This window comes from Apostichopus japonicus, chromosome 2 (assembly GCF_037975245.1).
Source record: "Apostichopus japonicus isolate 1M-3 chromosome 2, ASM3797524v1, whole genome shotgun sequence".
NCBI lineage: Eukaryota > Metazoa > Echinodermata > Holothuroidea > Aspidochirotida > Stichopodidae > Apostichopus > Apostichopus japonicus.
In genome coordinates this window covers 12,566,210-12,592,328 of record NC_092562.1, presented here as the reverse complement: position 1 = coordinate 12,592,328, position 26,119 = coordinate 12,566,210, and the positions used below count along the sequence as shown (strand labels likewise).

General features: G+C 37.9%; 1 pseudogene; it reads right to left on the bottom strand.

Moving 5' to 3' along the window:
• On the bottom strand, window positions 1-23,096 carry LOC139978504 (scavenger receptor cysteine-rich type 1 protein M130-like; annotated as a pseudogene).
• Window positions 23,097-26,119: the final 3,023 nt, after the last annotated feature.

Genomic DNA, 26,119 nt, shown 5'->3' with positions numbered 1-26,119 from the left:
GTGCTCTATTTATTTGTTTTTGAGTTTTCTACAATTTTTAATTATACTGAGTACAATTTTTAGACTTGTCCAACATCATTTTGTTTACTATTACTCAGGGTGATATAAATCCATTCTGATTTCAATCTTGTACTCCTTGTAATTAATAACCTTGGGAGGAAATATTCTAATTTCAGCAACATTAATATCTCAAAAGAAAATAGGGAAAAAAAGCAAATTGTTACATTATACAATTTGCTCAGGTCTAGCAGGATAGGGTTTGCGCCCTCGACAATAATATTATGATTGCGATACCGCTATTCAATCTTTAAGTTTACGTCTATCCTGGAAGAAATAATTTCCACATAAAATTAATTTACTTTATCTCATAGGCATCATCATCATTATTGATTACGATAATGTTGTATTAAATGTTCACACGATTACTGTTCAGTGTCTTGAAACAAGGAATGCAAATGTAAATTGAAAGTTACAAATTCTACATAATTATTCCCAGCATCCAAATCATTAAATAAGGGTGAAATAATAAACTATTCTTTTCCGAACATGGTACATACAGATAGTAACAACATTTGGAATTAAATGCACATTTTCATCACATTTCAACCAGAGGGTTGGCTCATCGAGCAAGTGGGTTATGGTTGACAGTGATGTACCCACCACCCACAGCGCCAAACCATATCTAATCTACAAAAATGAACATTCCCAAAATCGAAGCAGCTGGCACTCAATTATCCACACGTTGAAGAGGAAATAGCCACCGGAAATATTCTTCTTCAGAATGATACATGCGTAGGGAAGTATGTCCATGGAAATGAACTTTATTTAGGATAAATCCTAACAGTAAAGTACATCTGGGATAACACGGGGCACGACAGATGGTTATTCTGTAAAGAAAATTCAAGAAAAGAATTATCGTAATATTTTGAAGCATGTTTATTTTGACGGAAAAGAAAAGGTTTTTGCGAGATTGTGTTTAACAAATCCGACATACACTTTTTCAAGCCATTCCTTCATAAGACTGGAACGATTGATGAAACACAGCTTGAGACATTTCTTTGTCCAAAATATTATAAAAGCTTATAATATATCACATCGATTGTCAATTCTGGTGAACGATGATGATAAAACTGCGATAGATTCATCGACTGCAGCAAAGAGGATTGAAACAACGCACTGACGTCGTCGTTAAATTTGACCTTCAGGCAACTAAAAGTTGTGTGAAAAATTCTTGACTAAAAATTGGAAAGTTCGACAACATGTCAAAACTATGAAGTTGCACGGGTTGAAAAGTTACGCTGTTCGTTAAATCTTGACAAAAGATGTTAAATTGTTGAATGACCGGTACTGCTGTTTTATGCATATCTTGACAACATTACAGAAACATAATTTTTGAGTAGTCAATCTACACTAACAATAACAATGACGTGACGAACATTTTTGAAATTGACGAGTGGTTATTAAGTTAGGTTATTTACCAAAATGTAAACATAATGACTTTTCAAGTAATACTTAGATGATTTGTTTTATTGCTAAACTGCCTTCATGTTGTGTTACACAGTCTTGGCGACTCGTCAAAAACACAATATTTTATGACTTTACAACTTTCACACTATACACCATGTTAACATGTCGGGGTGCTGTGTCATACCAACACGGTAGGTGTACAACGTTACGAACCACCGTTTGAAATGTATTCAGGGTAGCCGTATTGGTATTTATATTGTTGTGCCTAACCCGGTGGTCCATAGTCAACGCAATGGAAGCAGTTACAGTAAACAGGTCCAGAACCACATTACCCAACGTCTGAAAAGTAATGTTACCATTACAAATAGCAACCTGGCCATTCGGTACCATGCTGTCCCCACCACAGCGAAAGTCACAGCGGTAGCTTCAAGTACCTTCCAAAATATGTATACCGTGTGTATTCAAGAAAGTATGTAAGATTCAAAACTTACCAGCAGTCTTAGAACAAATAGCCTATGACGTCACAATTATTGTTTTCATTTGACGTCATGAATTTTAGTGTTTGCGATGAGCAATATGAAAACACTGAGGTATAGAGAGAAAAAGTAAAACTTGCTTACCTTGCTGACTTGTATCTCTGAAATCGACGCAGCCTTCACAGTCACAATATTCAATGCCAGATCCGCACCAGCCACTAGAAGAACAACAATAATTGGTACCATGCCCGTCACATTTCGCAGTCTCGCCATCCGGTGCTAAAAATCCCTCGCCACATCGGAAATCGGAACGGAAACTTGTTCCTACAATAAAACGGGTTATAGGGAGCGAAAGGGTTTAGGATGCATAAGGAGGAAGATTTGTAATGTTACGGAACAAAAACCAGGAGCTTCATGCAATGTATCGTTTTATGTGTTGGTATATGGAACTTTAAAAATGAAAAATTAAAGTGGCTGCCGCATATATTACCATCACATGTAAACAATCGCACGAAAATTTCACTTTTACCCGCAGTGACATAGGCCTATTGAAATCATTAATATATGACAATATACTTCCGTGCAGCGAATGAAGTGGACATTTCAACTTTTAAGTGGAACTGTTCGAAGATCTTTCTTTAAGATATGCGCATGTGTGCACAGTGTTGTACAAGATTTGCGAACAGTGTTCACCGTGAACATCCTATGTGATCAGTGGCGAGGGCTATGCGGGTTTGTGCGTATGTGTGGGCGCGTGTCTGGGCGCGTGTTAGTTTGAAGGGTGGTGGGGTAAGGTTGATTTTTAAAACGTTCAGTCGGGAGATTGTGCAATGTCTGTTAGGGAGAAAAGGTTTCAGAGAAGGTAGGCGAAAGTTGGGGCGGGGGGGGGGCAACATTCACTTGTCCCCCTCATTGGAACACCACTGTATGTGACACTGTAATCATAGCTGGTTTTGTAATTCCCTAAGTGGCTGATCTCAAATCAGTAACAAGTAACTTACACTTACAAAGGTATAACTGTACTATTTTAATCATCGTTTTTTTCACTTTTGTGAAAGAAAATAAAAACATCAATCTACATGCAAGCATTGGGTTGGTTTTCCAGACGTGCGCAATAATGTAGCTACAACACCATTACATATAGGTACTTCGACTATACATAACGCAGCTCAGTGCAATGCGTTCACAATTCTGAGCAGGCAATCAATCGGTACATGATGGTTCTCTTAGGCCTACATCGACGTCAGTGGTGAGGAATTTATGTTATATCGGACAATGAACATCAGCTATAGTGACACCACCCACCGCTTAACTTACATCTAGTGACTACCCCCAGCAACTTTTAAGAGAACCAAATTTGAACTTATCAAGTTATTGTACATTGCAAAGTTACTTAGGTGGCTGACTTTTGACATTCATACAAAAACATCCGTAAACGACAGATGGGGAGGTATATATTTAGGTATATATTTAGTCGGTTCAACAGCTTAATATCGTATCCTGTAATTCTTTAATTGTCTTTTAGTTACTTACGGTAGCTCTTTCGTGACATTCGAATGCCTAATACCTAACGTATACTTTTACAATGAACCACACAGTTTTCGTAAACGACCCAAAAGATCACCCCCAAAAAACACGAACTTTTCAAACTCATTTGAATATATTAAAAACAGGAACATGTCGATAATTATAAAGTGAATATCATACTAAACATAGAGATCTTGTACCACCCGCGACCGTCCGTAACCCAATGCGACGGCTCCCATGAAGTTTCTTCGAGACATGTGTTATAATCACTGCAGTTTACATACAATTGACCGAAGAAGTCATTTGTCAGAGATTAATCATTGATATATACAACATTAAATACTGGTTTGGATGCACAAATATGTAACTCTATAGTACTGTATATCAATGGTTTACTTACCTTGGGAGAAATGCAATGTCATAAGAGTGTTTGAGTTGTTGTTTCACTAAATTCCGCTTTTGGACAATTTCGTCAAATTTAGCAAAACGTAGCAATAAAATGGGAAAATAAAAGAAACACGACACTCATTCAAGTAGATGATACTGAATAAATTAACAAAGTTGATACTACCTCATGAACATGCTTTCGTCATATAATCTCTCAATCCATCTTGCTGGGGTGGTAATGTGACTGCTTATGACAAGAGTCGCATTGATTCTGTTATCAGACAGGCTAATCGTATTCTGGGTGGGGACCAGCTCACAATGGAGTGCATGTATCATAGTGTTATAGAGTCTAAGCTCGACGCCATCCTTGCCGACGAGAATCACCCATTGTTTCTAAATCTCAGCAGTGCAATAATATCTCGCAGTGGGCGGATGAGGCTTCCGAGTGCAATAACAAATCGACACAAATCTTCCTTTATCCCTCAGTGCATTAAGCTCTTTAATTTTCGTTTCAATCGTTAGTTGCCAGCTTTATCTTCCCGTTCTTGCCATCTTTACGGGTGTTACATTTGTTTTATCATCACGCCTTTAAACTTTTATACTTTAATTCTCTGATACTCCCATGTTTGCCATTCTTATGTCTTTTTACTCTTTATCATCTTGTATTTGTCTTATATGTACATATGCGAGCTTGTATTTTCCCTTTTGGGATGAAATAAACTTTTACTTACTTACTTACTTACTTTAGTCTCAAACTCTCTTACCCCTTTCATCTCTGAAATCGACGCACCCAACACAGCCACAATAGTCATAGCCAGATCCGCACCAGCCACTAGATGAACAACAATGATTCGTACTATTGCCGTCACATTTAGAGATTTCGCCATCCGGTGCTAAGTACTTCACACCACATCGCAAATCAGAGCGGAAACTTGTACCTTGAAACAAACAGACCGGGTATATGTGGAGTGGGATGTGCATTGGATGGAGAAAAGGAGAAATTCTTAGTAGCGACCATATTATAGAGTGGAACACTTTTATGGTAACAACACACATCAAACAAAAATGAGTACAACATATGAAGTAACAATAAGGATAACAACAAAGCTCGGAAACCAAGCAAAAGACTATAAGATGCATAGTTTTCACCTACACCTTTACAGCCATTTTAAGCAATCACCTTCAGCCTTCGGACACTGGGGTAAGTATGGCAGTTTTGTTGTATCAAACAATGATAAAAAGACGTCATTAATATAGTTGTCAAGGCTTTCGTTACAGATAACAATTCTAATTCCTGAGCATTTATAGCAACTTACCGGCGAATCTTTGGTCGACACAGCCTTCGCAACTACAGTGATCAGAAGAGCTACCACACCAGTTCAACGAAGAGCAACAAGGGTGCTCTCCAAGAGGGTCACAGATAGCCACCTCTCCGTTAGGGGCCAGGTAGTTACCGCCGCATCGGTTATCATCTCTGTGAGGTAGACGGTCATCTGTAATAACAGAATTAAACATAATAAGCTAAACTCATTTCAGGATGAAGTAACCGATTCAAAGTGAAGCATCGTCCTTTTTGCCTTATATTTTCTGCATTTGGGTAGGTCAAGCTTGGACAAAGTATCCATAGGCTAATATGACTGAAGATAAGGGGGCATCTTCTTTATCTTCAACACAGAAATTAATCTGATCCTTCTTATGTGTATTTTGTGCTTGAAAATTGATTGATATAATATATCAAGAAACAATTGAAAACGTTTCACTTTCTGGGCACCTGGTATTAACAAAGTAGTAGTTTTTTCATTTAAATTGAATTAAAAAAAAACACTATTAGTACTGGCGGAGTAGAGCAATTGAATCAACAACTCAATTGTGTATCTTTATTGGCTTTTAACATTGTCTATCATCAGCAAATTACGCCAAAGTATTTGAACCAGAGAAACCGTAAAACCTCCAAATTATTTGCTATGTGAATTTATCGGATGTATTAAAATGTTATTGGCAGACTGGGGATAGTCCATCGAAGGTGGTTTCTAGTTTGTTTTTTTGCTCTAGAACTGATTTCTTGAAATGCTTGATATACATATTAACTTAGGTTTTGAGTAATTATTGTGAATTTGGGACTATGGAAACAAGACACTGTTGCCTGACCTTCGTAGTAAATGAGCCCGGTACATACGATATTGTTAGTTACTTTGGAACCCAGTCAAAGTTTGCAAATTTTGTTGATTGATTCAACATTAGTAGTTTCTACTCTCATTCATGTTCACTGGTCTATTCATGTCTTTGAATTCCTGTCATTTCTATACAGACGTGAGTTAAATGTATATCGTCATATATGTCCCAATATGTTTATTCTAAGTATAGTTTTAAATAATCAAACTTTATTTATAGAAGAAAAACAACTGGTTTAATTCCGTAAGCCATATTACACCTGTTTTTGTTTGGCTGAATCCAATGAAATATATGTTGAATATTCAATAAACTGTGTTAATAGGTGAGCATCTCACTGAGAATTGATGACCGCTGTGATTTTTGCTTCAAACGAATGGTCTCCTAAAAGAAGATCTTTCTAATCATAAACTGAAAGCAACATTGGGAGGACGGTTGCGATATCTAGTTAAAGACTCATAATATCTTAAAGACTCACCCAATAGCAGTTAGTAAAGTTTAGTGAGTAAATGCTCGTAGAAAACTGAACATGCGCACCATGCAACACCAAAAGAAAAGGAAAAAACGGAGCCCTTGCTTATCTGTATAACCTTTTTAATTTCTGCCAGCATGCTACTTTTAAGAATTGATATATAGATCACGATTCATACTCTTCAGTAACTTGAAAGAAACTTATGGCCTTTACGAATGGAATGTGGATTATAGCAAAACACTTGCAAATCGTCTGCCTTAGTTTGTTTGTTTATTTACTTCGCATACCTTGTCTTGGTCCGAATGTTGTAGATGCTCCCATGGAGCACTCAACTCCTGCATCTTTGTGATGTCTACAGTTATGATATCCAAGCGGCCTTTTCTTACATTCATTCAGGGTGTCTTCATCTCCACGGCAACGAGTGTTGTCCACCCAGATGGGACCTGATCCTTCACCGAAGAATGCCATTGTTTTAGCGGAATCAGCTCCATCCCACCCCAACCATCGACACGAAACGTGGGCGTCCTCGATATCCCATTGGTCCGAACAAATCGTACCCCATTGCCCATTCACGTAGACCTCTACCCGGCCAGAGGAATTTGAATATCCATCCCGAAGGCGAATATCTTCAATTTCTAATGCAAAAGGAAAAATTGTCGTAGCTAAATTATTGCAACTACTTTTAAGTCGTGGCTTATTCCATGTGATTCTCTTTCGAATAGTCTGTACACATGAGATAAATATCAATATGTAATAAAAAAAAAACATATCTTAGAGCAGTCACACTGTTTGTGAAAAGGAAACTAGATTTATATAAAACAGGATTTGTGACATAACAGTTGACTTTTTGATGCACCTCTCGAGAATTTGTTTAAAAGTCTTTCTTTCTTCAGTTTACCGCCAACAAACAATAGCTGCATTATGCTGCACAATTACATTTACGAAGTGACATTATTCTTGTGGTGTCCTATTGCCTACGTGGATATAGTGGACCATTCACAGCCCATATCTGTACTTTACTGCGTTTCATAACATTTGCTAATCAATGACTGTAAAACTAACTTTCAGTTAAGCAGTTAACATCTTGAGGGGTATTCACATCATTTCCTATACAATTTTACACACAAACCTTGAGTTCTAAAAAAAAGTTACGTGGGTACACATTTCAATCAGTAACATTATGGACTAAATATCTGTGCTGGTAATTAACACTTACATTAATTTTCATGTACACAAAATGACCCGTGGACTATTTATTATTTTTAAAAACAAAATTCGATTTGGGAGAGATGGGGGGGGGGGGGCTGTCAGTTGTTCCATTATAAACATGGATTTACTTTGGAATTATGTAATCTATGCTCATGCTGTTTGAAAGCAAAATATAATTAGAAAGTAAGTAGTTAATCCCTAGGTGAAATCAAAACGTTGTCCATGTTAGAATGGTACTTTGAGCTAATATCACGATGTTTGTAATTTATGCTTATTATTACATCATATATGATGCAGATACAGCTATGCAACATACTTCAAAATCGCAAATAACTTGCCGTTAACTTCATTGCATCCAAACTCATTGAATTTCCTCAGACTATACATTTTTCTTGATATGAATACCTTGCATTCGTAGAAACACTTTGTATGTGGGTGGATGAGGATTAGGGGGAGATTGTCCGACCGATTTACCAGTTCTAAACAGGCAAGGGTTGGGTTTGAGGAGGTAGAGATGCCGAAGGCGTGGATTTCCTAAGAAGCATCCAAGGCGGCAATGAAGTACTAAATCCAAAACCGCAGCAGCCCGGTCGAATCATTGAGCCGATGGCAATTTATTTCCCGGACCGGTCATGATCACGAGAGTCTGACTCCCGTTACCGAAAACTTGAAGATGATGTTCACCATTACTTCAGGTAAACTTTACCTGTGTCAGGAGTGATGTCTAGTGGATAACACTCTATCCCAGCATCATGAGAGTGGGAACATCCACCATGACTGACGAAACCATCATGGGAACAATCATTGAGAGTTTCACTGCTTCTATTGCATTGAACATTGTTTAACCAAATAGGACCAGTTCCTCCACCGTAGTAGGCATTGTGGTAAATATTCTTTGCTGCTGTGTAACCTAGTTGTTTGCACACAATATTTGCATCGAGATTATCCCAAGAGTTGTGACAGATGGTACCCCACTGACCATGAATCAGAACTTCTACGCGACCTTCGTTTTCCTTAGAGCCATCTATCAAGCGAACGTCCTCAATATGCACATTTTCTGGACAAAAATAAAGCACAAACTTGCATGGTGAGAAGATACATTCGTAGTATTCGGGAGCTGCGACGGATCTTATTTTCTATTACAAATCGTTTTATGTTATAGTTTGACAAAGTGATCGTTGTTCGATGGCCTTATTTTCGGTAGGCAAGACTAATAGGTTCTTGAAGTTGAAAGATAAGCCCTCTTTAGCCCCACCTCGTCAACAGATATCCTGTTTATGCCACTGTGACATGTTTCAGTTAAAGTGTGTCAACATGAAATATCAATGGTTACACATCATACAATGATTGCAGAATAAAGTATGAATAGGTCTTAAAGTTCTGGTATCACAGTATTCCTCTTATCCGAGTAGACTTTGAATGGCACATAACATTACATTGTATATTGTACTGTAACGAAACATTGTATTGTTCTACAAAATATGTTCTGACCGTCAGCCACGTTCAATGTATTTAGTTCTTTCTACACATAAAAACTTTCTCTCGAAATATTAAAGAGAGCACATACCTCCTTCAAAGTCCAAGACATTAACAAGGCAATGGGCTTAACAACCGTTAAGGCAACTTAACATGTTTCTTAAATAGGACTTTTATTTGTTGATTAGGCTTAATACAGAGTGGCCCAACAAATAAATTGGCTACGGATAAAACGGCTAATGAAAGTAATCTTGTTTCGTTTTACCAACTATACGGTAATCCACACAGTTTTCACAACCGCAAAAGTTCTGTGTGTTCTCGCAAAAATTTTCGTCTGAGCAGCAAGGCCATAAGCCAACGGGGTCACACTTGGCTTCTTCTCCATTTGGTGCGAGCCAGTCACCACCACATTTCCTATCATCTCTGTAAGCAGTAACTGTGTGTGAAAAAGATACACTGCTCCTACTCCTGAACTTTATGAGTTTCTAGATGTTTAATAATTACGAATATCAGGTCAATGACATCATACGATACTGTAATGTAACAGTTACATCATTACGGTATTAACAGAGCTTACAGTAAAAGTTCAGATCATCTGCAGGAGTCATAAGCGTACCATTTCTCGGAATATGACCAAAATTGAGCAATTTTTGTCAAATTCTGAAATTGGAGTCTAGACTTACATCACGTTGACAGAGCACATTGTGCACTTTATGATTTAGATGTTAGAAAAAGGCCAAAGACGGTGCTTTGCGTGGCGACGACAACTTATCAATGCAAGATTTGTATTTTTGTAACTTAGATTATATCGGACTCGAATAGTCCACGAGCTGGGGAAAAGAGGTTAAATAATCCAGCCTTTTTGGTATTTTGATAAATTGTCGTCAGTAGTGCCTAGTGCACAAATTGCACAAAAGGAAACTAGAATAGCTTACATGGGTTACATTTTACACCAGCATGTTCATCATTTCCACAATCATTCTCTCCGATGTCATTTTTTTTACATTCATCCAATGTCGTCTCATTTCCGAAACATTCAACGTTATCCAACCAGGTTGGTCCATCTCCCGAACCAAAATAAGAATGAATATTAGCTTCATCTGCAACGCCATATCCCAGCATACCGCAAACGACTTGAGCGTCGTTCATGCCCCAGAAATCGTCACATATAGTACCCCACACTCGTCCAACTAGTACCTCAACACGACCATTCCAATAAAAATCCCCATCAACAAGACGAATAGCTTTAATACCATCTGAGCCTGAATAATTGAAAACAACAAGAGTAGAAAGTTGTTATAAATGTCAACTATACTTAGTTTACACGAATGTTACATGAATTTGAGGTTAAGCTCACTTGAACAGGTATGTTTTAGAAAATATGTTGCTTGTGTGCTTTTTAACATTTTCTTTACAAATTATGCAAGGGTAAACCGTAATGCGAGCCGTTTCACCGAGCTTGAATGACTTCCTTGCAAATCGAGATTTTTCAGTGTGTCCTTGCTCTTATAGTGACACTTGTGTGTATGTGGAGTGAGGGGTTACAGAGGGATGTAAACAACGACCTTAGTTATGTTAATAAATACCTGGCATTGAAAAGGGTTCACAAACTACTCCAGCGTCTTCACGATGTTCACAATTGTGGTTCCCTATCTCATACTTTTTACACTCATTTAATGTGTTTTCATCTCCAGCGCAACGGACATTATCCAACCAGATAGGGCCAGTTCCTTCACCAAAGCTTGCCCAATTAGTTTCGTGTATAACTCCAGGGAAACCTAGCCATCGACACACTACCTTCGCGTCCTCAATGGACCATTTGTCATGACAGACTGTTCCCCATTGACCATTGACCAAAACCTCTACCCGACCGGACGCAGACGACTCGCCATCGACCAATCGAATGTCCTTTACCTCTGCACCTACAATGGACAAAATCTCACATTTATAATGATTACCAAAATAAACAAAAACTGGTAGCAAACGGCTTATCCAGTATAGAACCTGTGTGAGAGAATGTGTATAAGTAAGTGGGCTGGATGTTTCGGTCCTTGCCTGATCTTCTTCAGAGGCTGAATGAAAAGTAAGAGAAAATAATAGGGGCAAAATGTAAGCACGTAATACGAATAAGCAAGGTGAACACAAAACAGAGTGAAATATTTCTGACCACTGTATTTTGAAATGACTATTAAAGCTTAACGCATCTCCGTTAGCAGTCTGTGTTTCTCTAATGGTTTCTACGATTAAGTCATATCATATTGTAATGGCATCATCTGACTTGGATTCAGGAAACGGTCATTGAAGTTTATTACTTACATGGAGTGAAGAAGAGTAGTCGTGTATTAATTCTACTCACAAACGACAATAAGGATGTATAATAGTGTAAATATTTCTGCACATACCTCTTATCCGGAAGTCTACACAATCATCACATTCGCAGTGTTCCGTGGTATTTCCACACCAGTCGTATGGCGAGCAACAAGGGTAAATGCCATCAAGGTCACATTGTGCTACTTCACCATTTGGTGCCAGCCAATCACCTCCACATCGATGATCTTCTCTGTATGGTGACTGTGCCGTCTCTGGACCGATTTGTTCGGTACGTGTAGCTGTATTAGAAAGTGTTCCATATTAGCAGACAGTTGTAATGTAGACAGAAAAGCTAGCTTAAATCTGTTAAATGAATTAAGCCAAGTTTAGCAAACGGTAAATTGATGTACTGGAGTCAATTGAAGCATTGAGCAAATAAACGTCACAGTTTACCATTTTTTAACTTTCAACGTATCGCTAATTTCTCTCGTTTTTGTAAGCATACCTGATGTACTCTCTTTGAATTCTGATAAGATGCATTCCACCCCTGCGTCTTCATGATGACCACAATTGTGTACTCCGATATCATTCTTTTTACAGTCTTCGATATTGCTTTCCAAACCTCTACATTCAACATTATCAAGCCATATCCTGCCAGTCCCTTCTTTAAAGTAAGATCCCCCATACTCTTGCACAGCTCTTGGATAACCGAGTTGTCTACAAATAACATCCGCATCAACTGAGTCCCAAAAGTCATCACAAACGGTACCCCACTCGCCATTTATGTTCACCTCTACTCTTCCGATGTTAGGTGCGCCGCCATCTACTAAGCGGACATTTTCGACTCCTGTAGAAAGCAATAACATCTCGTCCTTATAGACTTCATTTAACTTCTATTGTCTCAACATTATAATTCGACTGATATGATCGAACAGCAACATGTGAATAATGTCATTAGTAAGTAATGTAGTGCCATCAATTACAAAATCACATATTTGAAATTACCCTTGTCTATTCAACCGGCACTACTTCTCAAATTCTAATTTCTTTTTTATTTCAGCAAATTTTAAGTCACATCTTCAATGAAATAGTGGTATCATGTTCTTATATCGATTACTTTACTCAAAATAGATACGTAAAAACTTTTCTTAAAAGATGTATGTCAAGTACTACATCTTCCAAAATATGATACAAAGCTATTTTATTGCGACTTCAAGCAAAAACGGAACGTGCAAACAAGGAAGAAACTGACGGCCAAAGAGGGGGACGCGGAAAAAGGGGTGGTGATTAAGAAACTTGAAGATGGACTGTAATACTTATGCCTATGCCCTGATCTGCATTAACAAAGAAATTTATATGTCTTGCAAGAATGCAACATGAATAGAATGCTAACGGAGAGTGAATATAATATATAACTCAATGGAAATATTACGTAGGTAGCATATCTCTTTGTTGAAGAATTTTTTAAATAGTTAGGTGTTTACGACAATATTGAATCAACCACGAGAACAAGTGATTCCTACATGCTACAGGAAATTATTATGTTTCGTTATTGTTATTGAGACTCGCTTAATGTTCTTACCTCTTCTTCTATAATCAATACAACCATCGCAATCACAGTGGTCCACCGTTAATCCACACCAGTTGGCCGGGGAACAACACGGATAAATACCGTCGGGGTCGCATTCAGCTACCTTTCCATTTGGTGCGATCCAATTACCACCGCATTGATAGTCGTCTCTAAACTTCAAAAGAACTGGTAGAGCTGTAGTTTTCGAACAATGTTGAAAGTTAAAACATATAAAGAATACAAAACTTACAACAAGTCAGTTCAAGTTTACGGAAATCTAGGAATGTTTCATTTCATGTAAAGAGTTTATGAATAATAAACCTACACTATGTCCTGTGCTGTGTCCTGGGTGTCTAATTGTGCAAACAACACACCTGTGTTTTCATTATGGCCACAGCTTCCGAAGCCGTAATTTGGGTTGAGGGCAGTCTTGATACAATTTCTCTGAACTGCTGCATTCGAAGTTACGTCGTTAGTGAGCAGGTACATAATCCACTTTTTCATACGATGAAAGCGGTCACTTAAATCCAATACGTTTTGAAAGTTGCCTAAACGGGACAAGTTTTAAAGATGGACCATTTATTGTAATTTGACATTCTTTCGGTCACCACGTTGTTAAATTTAAAATAGGTCACGGTAATAGTTTGAATTCGATTAGTGCCTGTTTCATTCGCTTACTCATTACTCACCAACAGTTGTTGCTGGGCTTTCGATGTATAATGGTGTACACTCCACACCGGCATCCTCGTGGTGACCACAATTTTCGAAACCGACTACATTTTTCGGGCAATCTTGTAACGTTTGCTCCGTCCCGATGCATTGGACATTATCTAACCAAGTCCTACCAGATCCTTCACCAAAGTAAGCGTAGCCTCTCTGTGATCGCCCCGGTAAATCCAAGCTGTCTACAAACAACGTTTGCATCTCGTATATCCCACAAGTCGTCACAAACCGTACCCCATTCACCATTCACCATTACTTCAACTCTTCCAACATTCGACGTGCTTCCATCGACGAGACGAATTTTCTCAATAACTACAATGCAGATAATATAACCATTGCTGTTAAAACAATATAAAAATTGCTGTAAAACAGTTTTTCATTTGTTACCTATTATAAAGGTTACTAATACCTAACAAATTATGAAAATATGTAAAGGCATCAGTAGGTCAAAAACTAGTATTCTCACATTTTGCCCTGTAATCAATGCAGTCTTCGCAATCACAGTAGAACGCGTTGATGCCACACTCATTAGAATGGGAACAAAACAGGTAAATACCATCAGGGCTACACTAAGCTACCTCTTCGTTTGGTGCAAGCCAATCACCTCCACATTGATAGTCTTACAAAGATTTCCAATTTGTATTGCCGATTTCAGTTAACTATTGTAAACGGAGCCAAACCTAGATTTGGTTACACTAAAATGAAAATGATGTAAAATCATCAATCGGTCTTAAACTAGTATTCTCACCTTTTTGTCTGTAATCAATACAGTCTTCGCAATCACAGTAGTCCGCGGTGATGCCACACCAATTATAAGTGGAACAACACGGGTAAATACCATCAGGGTTACACTGAGCTACCTCTCCATTTGGTGCAAGCCAATCACCTCCACACTGATAGTCTTCTCTGTAAGGAAGAGCTCTATAATCAATACAGTCTTCACAGTCACAATGGTCCGAGGTGATGCCACACCAGTTGTAGGGGGAACAACACGGATAAATGCCATCGGGGTTACACTGAGCTACCTCTCCATTTGGTGCAAGCCAATCACCTCCACATTGATAGTCTTCTCTGTAAGGAAGCGCTGGGTCTGAGTTATAGGACAGATAAGTAACATGTAAAGATTGTTTACGAGTATCTAATCTTAGTGCTGCTGTTTGTGTTATCTGTCAAAACAATTATGATCATAAAATAAGTCACCTTGGAATTCACTTAAATATATAATGAAACAAGGTCACCAGCGCATTATTATTTTTAGACTCACCATGGTCTCTATAATCAATACATTCTGCGCAGTCACAATGGTCCGGGGTGATGCCACACCAGTTATAGGGGGAACAACACGGATAAATACCGTCAGGATTACATTGAGCTACCTCTCCGTTTGGTGCAAGCCAATCACCTCCACATTGATGGTCTTCTCTGTAAGGAAGAGTTCGGTCTGAAATACAGGAGTGTAAATCAAATGTAAACCAAATGTTAATATAATTCCATCAACAACATGAATATTCTCATGACTGCAGTCAAAATAATATATCCATTGCTCTATAAACGGTTTATCACTTTGTTGCTAGTCATAAATGATCCTAACACAAGTCAAACAGACCGATCCACATATTTATTAGTTTGGGCCTTTTGGGTACATTCGGTTCACTTAACTATCAATACTGTAGGAAATTGTAGCCTAAAGTGTGGATGATTGTTGCCTAGAGATGTAAAGGCGTAGGCATCTTGTAAAAACTTAAACACACCCTTCCTATGAACGTTCTAAGGTCTCTTTATCAAACACTAGTAATACCATACTTGACTTATTGTTGTATCATTTGGTCTGGCATGTTAAAAATGCTAACTATTTTACAGAAAAGAGCGATCAGACGTATTACTCTCTCTTACCCAAGGGAGCACACAAACGTGTTATTTAAGTCTTTGAATCTACTGAAGCTTACTGATCTGGTCAGTCTCAATGTCCTCAGTTTTGTTTTTCGTTCATTACACGAATGCTCCCAGATACTCTGAATGCCTTCTTTACACAAAACTCGAACATCCACGCTCACAATACTAGGCAAGCTGATTACCTGCACCCAAGACAATATCACAACAATATCACAACAATTACCTCGAAATGGTGGAACGGACCAATGGTTTAATATGATGTTCTATAGACTGAATACAAAAAAAAGACAAGGCAATTGTTATTGTTATGAGCCGAGTATTTAGGATTTTTAAAAGGACTAAAGGTATACCTTCTCTACCTTAATCATACTTCCCATTCCTAACAAAGTCCTCGTCAACCACCATCCTGATGAAACAGTGTAATTGTGTCGTTATCCTTTTGATAATTGTTGCTGATTTTATTGTTTGTCATACAGTGAGCTCATTTCAAACAAAGAAGATCTCCCCGTAAAGCAATTCGATCGAAACAGTACGAAGATGTCCAGTTTGTATTATCAATTTCAGTTAACTATTGTAAACGGAGCCTATCCTAGAGTTGGTTAAACTAATAATGGAAATGACGTTATGGCATCATTCGGTCTAAAACTAGTATTCTCACCTTTTGGTCTGTAATCAATACAGTCTTCGCAATCACAATGTTCCGCGGTGATGCCACACCAGTTGTAGGGGGAGCAACACGGGTAAATACCATCAGAGTTACACTGAGCTACCTCTCCATTTGGTGCTAGCCAATCACCTCCACATTGATAGTCTTCTCTGTAAGGAAGAGCTGGGTCTGAGTTATAGGAAATATTAGTAACATGTAAGGATGGTTAACGATTATCTACTCTTGGTGTTTCTGTTTTTGTTATCTGTCAAAACAATTATCATCATAAAAAGTCACCTTGGAATTCACGTCAAATTAAAATGAAAGAACGTTACCTGCATGATTATTTTTAGACTTACTATGGTTTCTATAATCAATACATTCTTCGCAGTCACAGTGTTCCGAGGTGATACCACACCAGTTATAAGGGGAACAACACGGATAAATGCCATCAGGGTTACACTGAGCTACCTCTCCATTTGGTTTAAGCCAAGAACCTCCACATTGATAGTCTTCCCTGTAAGGAAGAGTTGGGTCTGATAGGAAGCCTTCTCTGTAAGGTGGTCTTCTCACTGTTGCGACATTATAGGAAAATTTGATATGTAAAAATTTAAAGAAGCGAGATCATAAGTTAAATCAATTATAACTTAAATAAATTAAAGTACTTCACGTTAATGTATAACGGTAGCAGATAACTAGCTGTTGATGAGTATACTTAGATTTAATCGATAAACATCACATTCTTCAGTTTCACAGTGGACTGAGGTGATTTAACTTGCCCCATTTATCATGGGTCACATATGTTGGCATAATTTCACACTTACATATTTCATCAAAATGTGTCACTCATTCTTGACCAAAACAATGTTATTTGTCTTTCTCGTCTTTAAAGGGGCTACTGAAATGCTGGGTTAGCAGTTTACTGCAATACAATAACCACTGACTTCTACCCTGATTCGGTAAATATATCTTTGTGTAACGTCTCATCATCCCCATAACCATCTTCCGACCCCCCCCCCTTCTCCCCTCCCTTGTTGCTATGGTTTGGTGGAACAGTAAAATCGTTACAACTAGAGCCTATAGTTCGGATGTACATGTGGACAAGAATTAAATAAGTAGTGGGGGCAAGCCTATGAGTGCACTAGAAAGTTAGGAGTCGAGCTTGGAACTTGATGCGCCAACAGGCAGAATAGTGCAAATCACGCTGAATTGGACTAACGTTAAGTTTATATCTGGCTTGTGAAAGTCATGTTCATTAGGTGAAAATTCCTGAGGCCAAATAGCAACTATTACAATTGTCGAAGTAGCTGTTAACTACAAAGCATGTTTGTTGATCCAAATAGTTACGGAATTTACCAAATTCGCGAAGAGCTAAGAAAGGTGGTATACATATGTTGATGAGGAGTGGTCAACAATAGTGCTTACTGCTTACTTATAATTTATTTAATAAGTCTTGAAATTTCACCGACCATCAGGGGACGTGCATGCTGGGCACCGAGGTGAGGAAATCAGAAGAAGTAGAGTGATTATCACTGGTGAACGTTTACTGGACTCACAGGGTGTTTACTAAAGCCATTCAACATACACGGTGGATATTGTATAAAACAAATATAGACATAATATTTAAATATCAAAAGCGGATGTAGAATTAATCTACCAACACATACCTTTACTTCTGCTGCTTAGAAGCGACGAAAAATATATTAAGAAAAACAGACGGGAAGTCGTTGAGAAATTATATATACGGATATCGAGGATAAGATGTAAAATGCGACATACTAAATGCGCTGCAGACTCCAATCGTCGAGATGACTAGAAAGATGATAACGTTCATGTTAAGTCCCTTTCCTTCTAATTGAAGACATCAGAAACAGCCACGAACCTTTAAATGAAACAAAAATGAATAGGAAACAAATTTTGTTGTAAGAGGTAATATAAAAATGATTTGAATTTCATTTTTAAATTGATATAATAGGTCTTTCCCTGTGAATTCATGTCATGATTTTTGACAAACTCAGGTACAGTGCTAGCCTATACTTTTAACAAAACAAAGCAAGTAACCTACTTTTCATGTACAAGAACCAACAACTTAAATATGAAATACTTTAAAATACGGCACTCTTACCGTTAAAAACTTCAGGCTTTGAGAAAAGGGAAAGCAGTAACGCCCTCCCCAGCCCATTATAACTTGAAGCCCTATTTAACCGACCTAATGATTCAAGGATGGCCAAGAGAGAATTCTATATTTTAAGTCAATGTTGGGTAATTACATGACTGTTTTAGAAAAGCGCATTTGCGTTTATTTCCCCCATTCTGTCTAACATTGAACGTTAATGTTATGTTGTACCTACTAAGTTGGGAGTAGGCACATAGGGAGCCTATAAAGTATTGTTACTTCCAAAATGGTTTGAGCACCGATGTACTTTGCTGTATATATTCTGAGTTGATATCGCCCTGTGCTTAAGCATGAAGAAAAACACATCATTAAAAGAGCTAGATACTCACAATTGCATGCAAACGCAGTTCAAATGTAGCTTGAATATATTCTAGTTCAACTTGCCTAATCAGCGAAAATTAAAACTAATTTAATTTACTTGTGATTAACTACATTGTAGTCCTTGTTAATGTGTTTGGGTGTAGCGGACATAATTTTTCAAAATTCTTCCTCGACTGAATGTAAAAATCCCTCGATTAAACGTTTTATTTTCTTCGTAGTCGTATTAGTAGTTTTTTATGTTTATTTTTTAGTAGCTTTATTTTCTGCCTCGGATACATGCGATAATTATGAAGTAGCTTACATGCATACGGTATTCAAAAGTAATCATTGTATTATATTTTACTATTGTTGTTAATCCACATGATCTAGCTGAATGTTCCACCAATGCCATCAGATGTATCCCTAAATAGTTCGTTTCGTTTGTGTCGTTCATCGTATTTTCCCAGGGTCCCTAGTTATCCATCGGTCTCCATCACACCCACCCCTTTTTGTCACACCAACGCCCCCTCGTCAGGCTTAAAGATATGTCTCATATCGTATCCCGTATTAATAAAAACGGACATATGCCAATACTTGGGAGGTATGTTTTTCATAAATGTGTTCGAAATATGCTGACAGAAATCGTTCTCGACCACGCAATTTTGAAATGAATATACGCGACGTTTGACTCATTTTTCAATGGGGAAGAAATCAGCTCAACCCCTTTGAAAGTGCATTTAACATTGTGTAAAGATGAGTAAAGGTGTAACCTTTGGATACACTGTGACCCTAGCAAAAATGAATTACCATCTGTTTACGAGATAAATCAAATTTTAATCTGTTTACGAGGTATTTTAATTCGCTCCATCGCTACAGAAATCACAACTGAACTTCGTAATATTGACCTTTCAAAATAAACGTTTAGACTTGTTCTCATTGGGGATACTCAGTCTGAAACAAAGCGAAGGTTATCAATTTAATGTTAATGTCTAGGTGCGGATCCAGGGGGTGGCCCGTTCTCGCCCTCATTTTTGAAAATAAATCGTGTTTTCTTAATAGAACGAAAATGAGGGGAATAGGTTAATCTATTGATGTTTGTACTTTTCATGGCAGGGGTGGGTGAGGTGTATTTCTTTGGCATGGAGTAGTTATATAACATTGATATTACCTCACATTCAGCACAGAAACCTACAACATTTAGTGCGCTTCTCGCGAAGTAGCCTGTCGTGACTAGATTTTTCCCCATGCACAAATTATAGTTAACGATCATATCCACTTAACATTCATGCAAGAGATTGCTGCCTACCCCATACAGTTATTTTAATTTGCACTAATGTGTGTGTGCCTATCCTAAACATATTTTGTGCATCGAAAAATGTCAAAACTTTTTGCTTATACAATCAACGTTTGCAGTTTTGTTAAATGTTTTGCAATCTATCTCAACCATTTGCTACTAAGCGCAATCTTATAAACCAAACCTTGCCACCACCCTTACCCTCTTCCAAATGATTTGGATGGGCATAGAATATCTTTCGTCTTGCACCCCAAATACTTGGACAATAATCGTAATGCCTTTTGTAGGAGAAAAATTTCCAATGACTCAGTTGATCTGACTTTTGTATATAGGGATTCTAAATGCATCGCTTTGCACCATTTTACTTCTAAATGCCAACTTTCCGGGGTCATTTTTTAGTTCATCAATCACTTATCAGGGCGTTCTTTAACAAGGGGGGTCATTCGGTGACCCCACTAGGTCCCTTTTGGCATGTAAAGCAAATAATAATAACACAAACCTAACAATTAATTTACCCCTAAATTCCTTTTTGAAAACAAAATCCCTTTCAAAAATGTTGGACCCGCAGCTATTAACTGCATACTCACTATGTAATATATATTTTTTGTTACGACTACTGGTTATTTGGTATTGTCTGTACGGGCAGTGGTGGATGCTGGTATTACAGATTGGTGTCTCACCAATTAGACAAGACGGAGTAACAATCCATCGTAATGATCGGACAACCGTATGTTGGTACAAAATGTCATAAAACATCACTCAGTCCTTCATACTTGTTGTTTAATAATCGTTTTAATAGCTAGGTTTTGGCCACAATCTATTTGTGATCAACCGAACCAACCGAGCTGGCCAGTATTAGATTGGCCGCTAAAGCTAGAAACACCAAGGGCTGCACTGAAAAGCATTTGTATCCTTCCTTGCCTTAAGCTCACCGCGAGTATAGACATTTGTGTAGGTGATTGTTTTCGGTTCACATCTCATCAAAAAAGATAGCAAGTTTCGGAGAGGTCAATCGACGTACAGCTTGAAATCTGGCAATTTTGACCGAAAATATCACTGATATTATAGTAAGCACATGCCATTCCCCTAAAAATGATGGAATTGGTGTAACGATGCAATGCTCTATTAACGACACAAAGCTTAACCTTAGCAAGTGTTCTGTTGAGCTACGGTATGACAGGTCAAACCAATTAGATACGATATGACCAGATCATATTAGTGATAACCGCATTCTTTGACAATGTTACTGGAAATTGTAAAAGTGCACTAGTTAGGCCTGATCTGTAAATAATCGCTGTTCAACGTCCACCGGAATCAATGTAATGTGAGGTCCGAATAATCTGGCCTAGTGATAATCTTAAAAGAAAACATTCTTAACAGTAAGTCAAAAAAGATAAAATTATAAATTATAAACAAATTTGAAAGAGCGAAAAACTTATTGACGAGAAAAATATGATAATTTATTTAGCGGCTGTTGTAAACTTTTTCACATGGTGTATCTTGACAATTAATATCTGTAATCTAGAAGGTCCACAATCGTATTCCATGAAATGAAGTCGTCATCGCAGACTGCATGGTAACGGACAGTCTATCGATTCTTGGTTCTACCTGTTTCTGCAAACTTCCCCTACTGCAATCACTGCACTCACATCCCATCCCACACTACTCTACCCTTTTACACACTCCTTGAAAAATACAAATTATAAAAATAACAAGGAACTAGTTGAGTCATACTCGATTTCATTGGCTCTGCGGATTTGTACGTTTCTATTTTATTTCGATGATGATTATTATTCTTAGCGTCAACAGTCATTTACCTATAGAGAACGTTAAAGGGCAGTCAGTATAGGCCCCAAGTTATAGCACACTATAAGTGCTAGAAGTTTTCAAAAAGTACTCTCCTGGAGGTCTGTACTCTCCAAATTGTTCTCAGACATTGTTAAGGAATACACAATATGACTGAATGTCCCAGTGTGGAAAAGTTCCTCGGAGGTTGTAATAGCAACAGTTTCAGAATATTAACCAAAAGTGACCATATTCGAATATCTAACATGGGCCAATACAGCATACCTTTAAGAACCAGTGTACGTCTGATATGTAAAAAATGTACGGAAATTACAAACTAGAGCTAAGAGTTGTTTTTCTCGAGCAATATCAAACATTTGCTGACAAAACAGACTAACGAAAATGCAAACTATGTGATACGTAAAATGTCAGTAACGCAAACACACAAAACATGTTTTCATTCGCTCCTTGCTTTAAATCTGTGAATGTTGTCTTTATTGCCTCTAATTGTAGACCTTTAGTTACCTTATAATCCGAACTGAAGATGTACACTGCACAGCTGGAACAGGTTTGACCCACCCCCCCCCCCCCGGCACCCACCCCAGTACAGTCACAATATAGTATTGTCCGTATTTAAACGTTTAACAACCTACCTTATAGAAGCATATGTGGAGCAGGGATTATAGTATTCGATGGTACCGACGTACAATGTAACACAATGCAACACAGAGTAACTTGAATGCTTCAGCTCAGAAGTCGGTAGGCCTACAGTTAAAATGGTATGCCAGGTCTTTATCCGCAAAAAGAGAGCGACCCTAGTAGTTCCTAGTGATTCTGTTCCACAATAACAAAAACTTGTCAACAGCTGGAGTGACCTTTGAAAAAAAGATCAGGTTGCAAGTTTACAGACCTGTTTCTACATGTCAAAAATCGAATCAGCCATTGTGTGATTTCGGCGGCCTAACTATAAAGTTGATACTGGCTGCACAAAGGAAGTTCGTTTGCGTCACATGAAGAAACAGTGCATGTCCTTTTAAGAAAAATGGTTTACATATAGTGGAAAAACCTTTCCGCGGTTGATCCTTAATGAAAACAATATGACAATGGTATAGATCTATGCTAATCCTTTTTTCCAAGAATTTGTCGAGATTTGCAGGAGAGTACTTTCATATGACTATTGTTTCACGTAGCAAACGGGGTCAATTAGTTGAAGGGCAACATTTGGAGCGCACCCTGCTGTTTGGTGATGATGTCAGAACTTGAGGAATTAGATAGTTGTGCGCTTACAAATCTCGTAGAAATACGAAACTTGACGAGTACGCTACGTGGAACATTCCTGAACTGTTATATTGCTGGAGAGTTCTAATTTGTGGTTTAAAAGTGACAGATGAGGTTTGAACAGTAGACTTTCTTCTACACTGTCATGCTGCAACTAAGCCTTATGAAACAAAATCCCTCGTATTTCATGCTCTATTTTATATTTGTATCAAAGAAGGAAAGCAGATGCATAAATTAGCAAGTGACCTACTATAATTGTGTGCAGCAAATTTAGTGCAGTTGACAAGCAATTATTCATGGGGTTGTGGGGGTATGCACCATTCAATCTCACAAGAAAATATAACAAAAAAAATATTTATCCGCATAACATTGCGGTTAACACCTTATTTTTAATACTAAATGTTCCTCACATTAAATAAGTTTCCATTCTGTTTTTCTGGGAGAGGACCACCAGATCCACTCCATCAACATGTGAGTTAGCCTTAACGGTCCAAGGGCCACAGCTCCTCAGGCCTTTACAAATCCTGCATCCACCCTCGATTAGCACAATGAGCTTGTTACATCTCCCTGATTAACACCACCGTAAAATACCTTGAGTAAGATGATTAATCCAATAGCCTAAGCATAATCTCTATCCCAACTAGAAATGTTTTTGAGAGCCCCAGATGCAAGATACTTCTGATCTCAAAACGAATGTTATAGGACATTACATTTTAAACTTTCATATCAAAATTTCGAAATCGCTCTCGGTTTTCTTAGAAATTTCGATCTTGTATTGTAAGTAAAACTTATCAAACGTTTGCTTGAAATATCGATTTCTTATTTCATTATTTCCGGCATGAAAAACGAAAATATGTGTCACAAAGTCGACATATGATGAGTACATTAATTGAACCATTGCCATTATTTGATTGCCTGACGTCTCTGTCTTAATTGTCTGTTTGGCGATACAGGCCCTACTCACGAGTGCCTAACTGAACTAACTGCCTGGATAAATACTTTCACCATTCAAATTGTATTCAAAGGAAACACATTCATTCTCAGTGTATAAGTGAACATGTATGAATAGATGAAAAACTGAAGTCATTTACGTGGCCATCTGTATGTCACGTGACAAGCGGATTAGCCTATTAATTCACCAACGCTTCTTAGAATCGTTAGTGAAGCTAAATGAGACAGTTCTGTATCGACGATTACCGGTGTACTTTATTGTGGTTGTATTGTTCACGCGAACTGTAGCGGTACTTGTATTACTTGTTCCACATTTCTAGCAGTGGTATAGCAATCTTTTCTTTATAGATCAAAGTCATAAAACATAGTATTCAGTAAATTAACGTTGTTGAGATCATCTAGGTCTATGCTTAAAATGAGCATTACTCACTGTTTAATTGTTATATTGTATTTACATTGGTTGAGGGGTTACGTGTATTATTAAACCTGCACGTGACGCAACCAAAACGAAATTGTATTGCTACGTCAAAATGAGGATCGACGAGGTTTAGTACCATGTAAGCAAATTTGAAGACCCTGCAGTAAGTTGATTGTCTATATTCCTTGTTAAAAGGCTAACGGGGAGGGGGAAGGAGATGCCTTAAAGATAACATTGAAAGGGTGAAGGTGGCACCTGGCACCACATTGAAATATTCACAGCCAGTGGCGGAGCTAGGGGTATTGGTCAGGAGGGGCGAGAATGGTCTGTAGTGGCGCTTTCGACAATATCTAAGCGGAGCGCCACCACAGGTTGGCGCGTAGCGTACAACATTTTTTTGAGTAAAGATACTCCTTAGATCGCCGGAAACGACCCTTTCCGGGCCTGGCTAATTTGCAGATAAACGAAGAAAAAATAGGTGTCATCACCAAATTACACCTACAAAATGTGACAAATGTCAATAGGTAGATGAGAGCGCAATAAAAAATAGGTCAATAATCGCGAATAAGTAAAAAGTGGTAAAGAGCTGAAAATGGCGCCAACAGTCCATTTGAGTCCGTCGTATGGACGCTCCGCCACTGTTCACAGCTCTTGGCTGTAACATGACGCTCCCTACATGGGTTAGACTATGCCATGCTATTCACCATATGCATTCGGCTTAACACTACCATCTAGGCGTTCACTGAGGAGTCGGGGTCAACGTTCAAGGAACATTCCAGAGATTTAGCGTACGTTCAAGTACGTTAAAGCTAAACATTATTTTTAAATAGGACTTAACAATACCAGAACTCAACCAACATCTTTTTCTCTTGGACTCTGACGTATCAAGCTAAACACATTTCCTTAGGTCATCATCAAAGCTGGAAAAATACACCGTAAAGAAATCCAGGTTTATCAGCAGTAAACTTGGATTATCCTTCAACAATCCAGGCTTATTCAGGTTTTTTCGATCGATAATCAAGGTTGATCTAACGATAATCTACGTTTTGTAAAGATATTCCATGTTTTTCAATCGATAATTACATATGTTTATCTGGGTTAAACCTGGATTTTAAACCGATAACCTCGGATAATCCAGGTACCTAATAGATAGTCAAAGTTTTTCTTCGATACTACAAGTTTATCTGCACTATTCTAGGTTTTTTGAGCGATAATCTATGTTAATTGTTAATTTTAAACCTCGATTATCACTAAATATTCCAGATTTATCGGTAGATAATACTGTTTTTTTGAACTAAAAACCAAGGATATATAATTATAGGGCATTTGACTTGCAATAATCGTTTGATAAGTGTGGATTATTGGTTTAAAATGTTGCCAGTAGACAACGTTCTGAACTGATAATCTAGACTTTTCGGCAATAAAATTGGATTACATTAAAAGATTAGGTTTAACCATCGAAAGTCCAGGTTTAACCATCGAAAGTCCAGGTTTATCAAGCAATAATGCATGTTTATTAAACGATGTTCCAGGTTGATCAAACAATAACCCACGTTTTGTAAAGATAATCTCAATTTACTTTCCTGGCATCA